Raw genomic sequence first — 10,534 nt, 5'->3', positions numbered from 1 at the left:
TATAATTATTAATGTTAATTATGTATCGAGAGTGCCGCTCTTGCTACACTTAGGGTCTGAATTCAGGAGTCGATCCATCAAAAATTAATGGGTTTTGGTTTGGTTCTGACTAGATCCGCTCCAAACCCGCCCCATGACCATCTCTAGCTATTAGCAATGGCTGAGAAAAGATTATTGGGATTTTTTTTTTGTTTTTTTAAGTGGAGCCTTATGTCTATACTAATAATTTAAGAAAATTGCATCAAGTATAAAAGTGCTTAACAAAAAAATACATAATTACAATTTAAAATGAAATATATAGTTTATGCTTGAGTATTCATTCATAAAAAGCAATAGTGACACAAAATTAATCTCATAATTAAACAAATCTAAAAAAGCGAAAAATTAAGTATGAACTGCAAAGTTTGATGATACAAAAAATGCATCTTAGAACTAATTTGGGGCCTCTAATGTACTCAGAGTCATCCACGGCCACTAGACAAATAGAAATTTGGGGTCCTTTAAAAAATTATCCATGTTAGAATACAAATATAAAAAAACTATAAATGATCACTTAAAAAAATTACCTTAAATATAATCATATCAATATCAAACGCAAAACATAATTTGTAGTGCTATTCTAAATAATAAGGAAAATATAGTTTTATTTGCAATTTTTTTCAAGTTGCAACTTGCAACTTATAAGTTTATTTTATAGTTTTCTCTTTGGCAAAATTTTTGAAAAATTTGATTAATGATCCCAACGTTTACTCATGATTCGTTGAAAATAATTTAAGTTTTGGTTATTTTCTAATAATCTTAAATTGGAGGTAAATTTTAAAATAACGTATGATGTAACTTGTTGATTAGTAATTACAAGTTATTTTTGAAAAAAAAATATTATTTGAAAGAATAAAGAATGTTTCTTTTCAGTTTTTCAGCCTCCATATTGTTCCGCATCTTTTAGATGTCTAGCCTTTCCCCTGCCCAACCCATCATTGTGCATTTCCCCACTTTTCAAACTTGTGCCCAGTTCCTCTACACACTCACACCACTTGCCTACCCCTTCCGCATTTAGGAATAGGGAATAGAATACGTTTTTTAGAACATCTTATTGAGATTTGTTAGTTAACGAGACTTAGTATGGTTTTGAGACCTTTAGTATAGTCGAAGAAAGCCAAAAGTTGTGACATTTAAATGATTGCAATTATGAAGGTCAGTTTTCATTGATCACTAGACCTAAAGATTTACATCAAAGTGACCCTAAAGAGATTAATCTAAACAATCAATCAAGTCCTCAAGATGATCATGTGGTCATTGAGGATGTCAAGATGATCATGTGGTCATTGAGGATGATGAGGAAAATGCTCTTAAATTGCGTAGGATTAAAAGGCAAAGAAAAGAAAAATATTTTGGACTCGATTTTGAAGTTTATTTAATTGAAGGAAGAAGAAATGATCTTTGCACTGGTATTCCATATTTATATGGAGTAAAAGGTGATCTGGTAACATATAATGAAGCTATGATTTCATAAGACTCGAATTTTTGGAAGGAAGCCATCACTGATAAGATGGATTCCATTATAGGAAACAACACTTGGGTATAGGAAGACTTACCTCCTGGGTGAAAACACATTGGTTGTAAGTGAACTTTCCGAAAGAAAATGAATGTTGACGGTACAGTCGATAAGTTCAAAACCCGGTTAGTGGATCCAGGCTTTAAACAAAAGCATAGCGTCGATCACTTTGACACCTATGCTCCAGTCGCAAGGATAACCACTATAAGGTTATTTAGTGGCAATAGCTTCGCCATATAATCTAGTAATCCATTTGATGGATGTCAAAACGACATTCTTCTATGGTGGTTTAGAGGAGGAAATATACACGAGACAACCCAAAGGGTTTACCATGAAAGGAAAAGAACAAAAGGTGTGCAAGCTAGTGATGTCTCTTAATGGACTAAAGTAAGTACCAAAGCAGTGGCATAAAAAATTTGGTGAAACTATCTTGTCCTATGGATTCGAATTGAATCAATCTGATAAGTGTGTATATAGCAAATTTGATGACGAAGGCAACGATGTTATAATTTTTCTATATGCAGATGACATGCTTATTTTTGGTACGCGGAAAGAAGGTAAGATTATTTATCTTCGATCTTCAAAATGAAGAATATGAGCGAGGCGGATGTCATTTTAGGCATAAAGATTATAAGGTCTAGCGATCGAATAATCCTAAGTCAATCTCACTATGTTCTAAAAATACTTAGCATTTTGATATGCTTAAGTGTTGCCGAGTGTCTACTCCAATGGATGGACATGTGAAATTGTTACTTTATGAGGGTAAAACCATTTCTCTATTTTCGTACTCAAAGATGATTGGATCTTTGATGTATTCTATGACTTCAATAAGGCCAGATATAACTTATACGGTTGGAAAGCTAAGTAGGTATACTAGCGATCCAGGACCTTTGCATTGGATAGCTATTCGGAGAATACTTAAGTGCTTAAAAGTAACAATGAGTCATGGTTTAGGTTATAGTGGAGAACTTCCGGTACTTGAAGGGTATTCAGATGCAAGTAGGATCACTGAGAAAGATGTTTCATCTTCTACTAGTCGTTGGGTATTCATGTATAGGGGAGGTGTCATATCATGGTCTTCTAAGAAACAGAATGTATATCGGATTCTACTATAGCTTCAGTTTATTGACTTAGCATCGGCAACTAAAGAAGCGAAATGGCTTCGAAATCTCTTATTTGAAATACCATTATTACTTAAGCCTATTACACCGGTGACTATCCATTGTGATTGTAATTTGGCTTTAGTAAGGGCATATAGCAAAGTTATAATGGTAATGAAGGCATATTTCACTAAGGCATGACCTTGTGAAAAGACTTATCATAAAAGGGGTCATAAAGTTTGACTATGTCAATGCAAAGTTTAACTTGGCAGATAATTTTACAAAATCTTTGCCAAGGAATTCCATTGATTATGCTTCAATTGGAATTGGGTTATATGTCCAATTAACACTAATGCGGGAACCCAATCTAACTCTAGGTTAACGTTGGGTCTTACGATTCAATGTGGTTAAATCTCTTGTTTGATGTTGTTAAGTAACTCAAAGTACAAGACCCAAATGGAGTTATTTTAGCAGCGCATTTCTTGTTTTTTCAGAAAATAAGTCGAGAATTCACCGGTTTATCTTAATCATTCTGATATTTATCATAGTACGTGGCTCTAGTTGAGGGGTTCCAACTTCAAATGATAGAACAACTTTGCTCCCAAATACAAGGGAGAAGGGAGTGTGACTAGTGGCTTCCTTGGTTGTTGTTCGGCTTGCCCATAAAATGCCTAATAGCTCTTCTACCAAATTGCCCCAACTTTCTTTCTTTTTTATTCCATTGAGTATAGTCTCATTCTTTGACTCGACTTGATCGTTTGTTTAGGGTCGAGAAACGGAGCTGAATCGTGTTTGTATGTTTGAACGGACGACAATGTTCCTTGGTGGTAGTGCTATTGAACTGCCTTCCATTCTCTAAGATTATAGCTTGCGAAACACCATATCGAGTGATGATGTTTCACCATATTCATTGGCAGACTAGTTTATTGGTGATAGTGCTGAGTGCTTATGCTTCGACATACTTGGTGAAATAATCAATGGAAATAGTGAAAAACTTACGTTGGCTAGTGAAAAGGAGCCCAGCAGATTGATCCTCCATCTTTCAAAAAGAAGTGCGGCTTTCATGTGGGAAAGGTAGTTAGCTTATTGGCGAGGGCCTTCCGCGAGTAATTGACATTTTTCGCAAGTGATTTTGATCAATTTCTCGGCATTTGCTTTCAAACTAGCAAACAGTAGCCACTTCGGAGCACATTTCCGATGATGGTTCTCACTCCTTGGTTTATGCTACATGCCCCTTCATTTATCTCCCTTAAGATGTAATCTCTCTCCGCAGAGGTGACACACTAAAGGAGAGGAGGTGTGTAAGATTTTTTGTATAATGTACCGTCATACCATTCGATCCATTTGGCTTACTTAACGATTAGCGGTCCCAACTCTGGATCCTCTAGTAGTTGTCCATCCCTAAAAAGCTCAATGTAGGGGTCCATTTAAGAGTCTATTGTATTCACGCCACCTACAAAGACATTGATACTCGATGTGGGGAGGACTTTCCATACTATACTTCTCCACTCATTGCTAACAACGAAGCTAGCCAATCTTGAAAAGGCATCAGCTTTGGCATTGTCTAATCGGAGTATGTGAGGGAGGGCGACAGAGTGAAACCTAGCAATCACGCCTTTTACTTTGGCAAGATACATCTTCATGCTTTATCTTTTGCATCATAATTACCATTAATTGACCGAAAACTAACTGTGAGTCCGTGTAGGCTATGACCTTTTTCGCTCAGAGGCGAGATATATTCCAAGTCCCAATGGGAGCGTCTAATATTTGGCTTCATTGTTGGTGGCCAAAAATTGAAATCTTACGGAGTTTCCATTCTTGCTCCTATTGGGTTGATTATTAGAAATCCCGCCCCACTATAAGACCGAGTGGTTGAACCATCCAAATACAGCTTTCAGGCTTTCTTAGAGGGAATTTCTTCCTACGTCCCCGTCAATTCCACTATAAAATCGATAAGTGCCTGAGACTTGTTGGCGTTTTTAGACTCAAATTCGATACCATAACCAACTAGCTAATTGGCCTAATCTGCCATGTGGGCCGACTAATATTTATTTTCAATTACTTTATTCATCGGCCGAGAATTTAGGACTCTAACGAGATGCGATTGGAAGTAAGGTTTGAATTTTCAACTTGCCATAACCAGGGCATACACGACTTTTTCTATCTTACTATACTTCGCTTCAAACACCTTGAATGCATGGCCTATGTAATACAACGACATATGTTGCTCAACAACAAGGACGACACTTAGTGAATAATCAGACATAGATATGTATAAGAACGATATATCACCAGTAAGGGTGATACAAACTTTCGAATCTTGATATGGTATTTCATCAGTCAAATACAGGCTTCTTCAGTTTGAATCCCATTTGAAATTGACTTCTATCAAAATTCGAAAAAATACAGAACATTTATCCGCGGACTTGGACATGAATTGACTAAAAGAAGCAATACAGTCGATTAGGCGTTGTACTTCCTTAACAGTTATTGGTGACTTCATTGCTAGAATTTCTTGAAATTTTTCTGAACTTGAATCAATTCGCCTTTTATCAACAAAAAATCTAAGGCATTTTCCCCTACGAGTTGAGGTTGTGTTGATCTGCAAAAATCATCAACACTAAAGTGGACGGCTCGACCTGCTTTATCTTCCACTTCCTATTTTTAACCATTTATGTTCCGGATGCAGAACCTATTTTCAAGGAATAGGCTTGACATTCTCAAGCTATTTTTTGCCCCTAATACAAGAGTCCAACTTTACCATCGTCCTTCTCGTACTGAATCAGCAGTTGGTGTGTAATCACAACTTTGATTTTGTTTATGAGAATAAGACCTATGATGATGTTGTCAGGGAACTTGATGTCGACCACAGTTAAGCGAACATGGTTGAGTCATTTCCTTTTTCTCAAAATTGAAGTGGCAGAAAAATGGTTTCGGATGGATAAAATCAGCCCCCTCCAATTCTAACCAAGGGTCTCTCGAGCTTTACCAGATGTTGTGGGTCGTATTTCAATTGTTTCAAACAATCCATTGTTATGAGATTGGCGGTACTTCCTATGTCTACAAGGATCCTCCTTACACTTATAATGCCGACCTTAAGAGTGAGAACTATGGGATCCGAGTGGGGGTGTTGAATAGGCTGACTAACTTCACTTCAGAAAACCATTTTCGGACCATTTATAATTTGTTTATTGGTGTTGCTCATGATGTTTAACATGTGAAAACGATCTCGCACTAATCGGTTGCTAGGATAATATTCTTAATATCCTCCTGAATATCATGTGAATAATTCCTACCGCGGCTTTGGGTTGTTTGTTGTTCCTACCAAAATGCCTATCGTTTCTTTTTTAGTTTTCGCCAAAACAACCACGGTGTCTGCTAACATATCTTTTAAAGAAGCAATCTAACTTCCCTTCATCAGCTAGTTTATCCAGTACCTTGTTTAGTTCGTGGCATTGTGACACGGTATGCCCGTGTTCTTTATGGTTGTTCACACAAATTTATCTCAAATAGTGAGTTACTGCAAGTGCACAGTGTTGTAGCACATACGAGTTGAACATAAGGAGCGGAATGCTAGACTTAGGGCCCCTTAGGTATTGGAATAACATAAGATAGGGGTATATGGTGGTTTAAGATTGTCACTAATAAAAACAAAAAAGAAAGAAAACACCGGGGTAGGGGCTGACTTACATGTAATGGACTTCATATGACAAGTTAAGGGTCTACTTCAGGTTAAAGGTGTGGATTCAAATACGAAGAGCGATCTGATCCTGGATCGGGCAAGGGATCGCCTGTGAGAATCTCATTCCCCTCACTCTCGTGAGCGAGAAGATGACCCGCAGGCAAAAAATATCCATCATCCCGTCAATCCTTCCCTACTCTCGTAGACAAAGGGTGAAACTCTCAATCTGTAGGGTAAGTGCAAGGTTCAAATCTAATGTCAAGATCCTCTTGCCTCCTTGCTTATGTGTGAAACAAGGTGTCTTTGTCCATTGTGTCAACTATAATCAATCAAGATTATAGGCTATGTTCTGATTGCCACCAAGAATTGGTGCACATAAAGGTTCTTCTGTGATTAATAGAGGGTTGTATTGTGGAAAACTATCAACAACATCATTTTCCATATTATACTTGGATCAGTCACTACATGACTTAAGCCTATTCTGGCGTTAATTTGTGAAGCTTGAAATTTAAAGTTAAATTTGCGAGGCGGAAATAAGAAATTGATTCTTAAACATTTTAAAGGATAGAAAATATCCAATTTGATGGACATGGTATAACCTTTTTAGATTCATTAAAGACCCATTAAGAACTCGAAACCCATTGGATCTAGCGGGTCTGGTTATAGATCTGATTATTACAGACCCTTAGTGTAACAGGCTCAAATTTCTTAATCTTAATCTTCCGATTAATTATTCCGAAATTTTTTTTCGAATTCCTAATCCTTTGGTTATCTAATTCAAATCACCTTTAATTCCTAAACCTTATTTTGATTTTGTAATTTCTTCCAAATATTAAACTTAATATATATATAAATAAATAAATAAATAAATAAATAAATAAATATATATATATATATATATATATATATATATATATATATATATATATATATATATATATATATATATATATACATATATATATATATATATATATATATACATATATATATATATATATATATATATATACATATATATATATATATATATATATATATATATATATATATATATATATATATATATATGTATATATATATATATATATATATATATATATATATATATGTATATATATATATATATATATATATATATATATATATATATATATATATATATATATATATATATATATATATGTATATATATATATATATATATATGTATATATATATATATATATATATATATATATATATATATATATATATATATATATATATATATATATATATATATATGTATATATATATATATGTATATATACATATATATATATATATATGTATATATATATATATATATATATATATATATATATACATATATATATATATACATATATATATATATATACATATATATATATATATACATATATATATATATATATACATATATATATATATATATATATATATATATATATATATATATATATATATATATATTCTTAAATTTCTTTATAAGCACTAAAATATTATTTTATTATTTTATACTACGAAAAGTAAAATTTTAATATTATATTTATGGTTTTATTAAAACGTTACGTTTCAATTTGTTTCCTTAAACTGACTTTACTACTTATCGTTTTAACCTTACAACTTTGATTTAATTATTTTATATCTAAAAATTAAATATATTTTTCTTATTAATTTTAAGTATAGGTTTAACCAAAAATTTCTTTGTAAACTATCATATTTTTATAATCAATCCTTAATCATACATTCCCATTAATCTAAAACGTTTCACTAGTATAAACTAGAACAAAAATTTGATGAACCAAAATCATTTCTACATCAATCCATAATGTTCATCACTTACACAAGCTATCACTATTTCCTTACACAAGTTAACCTTCTTCTACACTCCAAACTCTTACACATTCACTTACACACTCCAACTCTTACACATTCACTTACACACTCTAAATCACTTACACAAGTTAACCTTCTTTTTCATACAGTTTTATGAACTAAAAAGTTGCCCACCTTTGGAGGAAAATGATACACATTTTCTTAATTCTCTCGTTATGGGATATTTATTTATGGTTACTCGATAATATAAAAGCATGATCAACATGATTTTATTTTAGTCATTTAAACTTTACATGGTAATATTAAAGTCATATCCAGTTTAGTGATATTTTCATCAAAACAATAATACTTTTGGAACACTCGAAAAAAGAAAAGTCATATATATGAAAATTTTTGATTAATATGATAATATAGATATATATGAATTTTACTAGTTAAATAAACTTATGTCTTTAAAATGATTCCATATCATCTTGGTGTTTTGATAAATTTTTTTTTTTATTTTGGACTCAAGTAATTATAAAGAATTATTAGTCGGTTTATCGATAAAATAGTCAAACAAATTTGTTAAAATACTTAGCGTTGTTTTTCTTGAAAACTCATTTCATTTAGATTTTGGACCCTTAATAACTTATCGGATTATGTTTTTTTTATAGTTATGATAGATCCGTTTTACTATTTTACTGGTTATTTGATAAAATACGTTATTAAGTACTTAGAAATATTACCCTTGACTTTTATGATTATTTATGACATAATAATGACTTAGTTTAACCTCAGGAATCTTAGTATAGCTACGAAAATTTGTTATTTAATTCATATTAATTTATTAGATACTAGTAATTTGTTTCTATTAAAAGGGTAGAATTGTCAAAACTTTGACTAGTGGAAGTTTGACTTATAAGAATGTAAACTATTTCAGTTTAGAGTCTTGTTTGATATTGCATGATATTGATTGTATGACTTTGATAGTAAGGTTACGTCGAACCATGGACCGGCATGTAAAATCCCGGCGTCCGTGTTAGCCGGCACGTAAAATGCGGTGTCAGACAGGGGGTCCGAGAAAAACCCATCCTGTGAAGTCTCGAGCATAACAGTATTGAGTAGAGTGACGACTCCCACTACAGTTAGGGTTTAAGACTACGGTCCTCACCTAACCAGACCCTTACATATATCAGTTGTCATTATTGTTGTGATCTTGTGATGTGCTATGATGGTAAAGTTAGGAGGCTTAATTGAACTTGATTAAACAAGTATTTAGGTTACCAAGTATTTAGTAGCAGTAATGAACTTCTGCAGGTATTGAGAATGTAACTCAATGGCTTAGTAAAGGTCAATAATGATTAATAACCGTCTATATTGTGCTTGATGATTATTTTGTAAGCATGATTTAACTATCGCATCATAAACTTGTTGAGAAAATTGTATTCAGCTTTATCGCTGACCAATTTAATCGGCTGTCATCCGTATTATGGATGACAGTAATTTGCAGGAAAATTTAGCTCAGGTTTCGATCCAGGCCGCAACTTTAATTATTCTATCGAGGACTTAGTTGCATTGATTGTACTTGATGACTTTTTTTTAACTTATGTTTTGAACGGTTTTAGTTTAAATGGCTTTTAGCAGTCCGACATTTTACACTTCCACATTATTTATCTTAAGTATAATTATTAATGTTAATTATGTATCGAGAGTGCCGCTCTTGCTACACTTAGGGTCTGAATTCAGGAGTCGATCCATCAAAAATTAATGGGTTTTGGTTTGGTTCTGACTAGATCCGCTCCAAACCCGCCCCATGACCATCCCTAGCTATTAGCAATGGCTGAGAAAAGATTATTGGGATTTTTTTTTTGTTTTTTTAAGTGGAGCCTTATGTCTATACTAATAATTTAAGAAAATTGCATCAAGTATAAAAGTGCTTAACAAAAAAATACATAATTACAATTTAAAATGAAATATATAGTTTATGCTTGAGTATTCATTCATAAAAAGCAATAGTGACACAAAATTAATCTCATAATTAAACAAATCTAAAAAAGCGAAAAATTAAGTATGAACTGCAAAGTTTGATGATACAAAAAATGCATCTTAGAACTAATTTGGGGCCTCTAATGTACTCAGAGTCATCCACGGCCACTAGACAAATAGAAATTTGGGGTCCTTTAAAAAATTATCCATGTTAGAATACAAATATAAAAAAACTATAAATGATCACTTAAAAAAATTACCTTAAATATAATCATATCAATATCAAACGCAAAACATAATTTGTAGTGCTATTCTAAATAATAAGGAAAATATAGTTTTATTTGCAATTTTTTTCAAGTTGCAACT

This window comes from Amaranthus tricolor, chromosome 10 (genome assembly GCF_026212465.1).
Source record: "Amaranthus tricolor cultivar Red isolate AtriRed21 chromosome 10, ASM2621246v1, whole genome shotgun sequence".
In the NCBI taxonomy this organism is placed as follows: domain Eukaryota; kingdom Viridiplantae; phylum Streptophyta; class Magnoliopsida; order Caryophyllales; family Amaranthaceae; genus Amaranthus; species Amaranthus tricolor.
The sequence above is the reverse complement of the archived record's forward strand: the minus strand, read 5'-3'. Positions refer to the sequence as shown.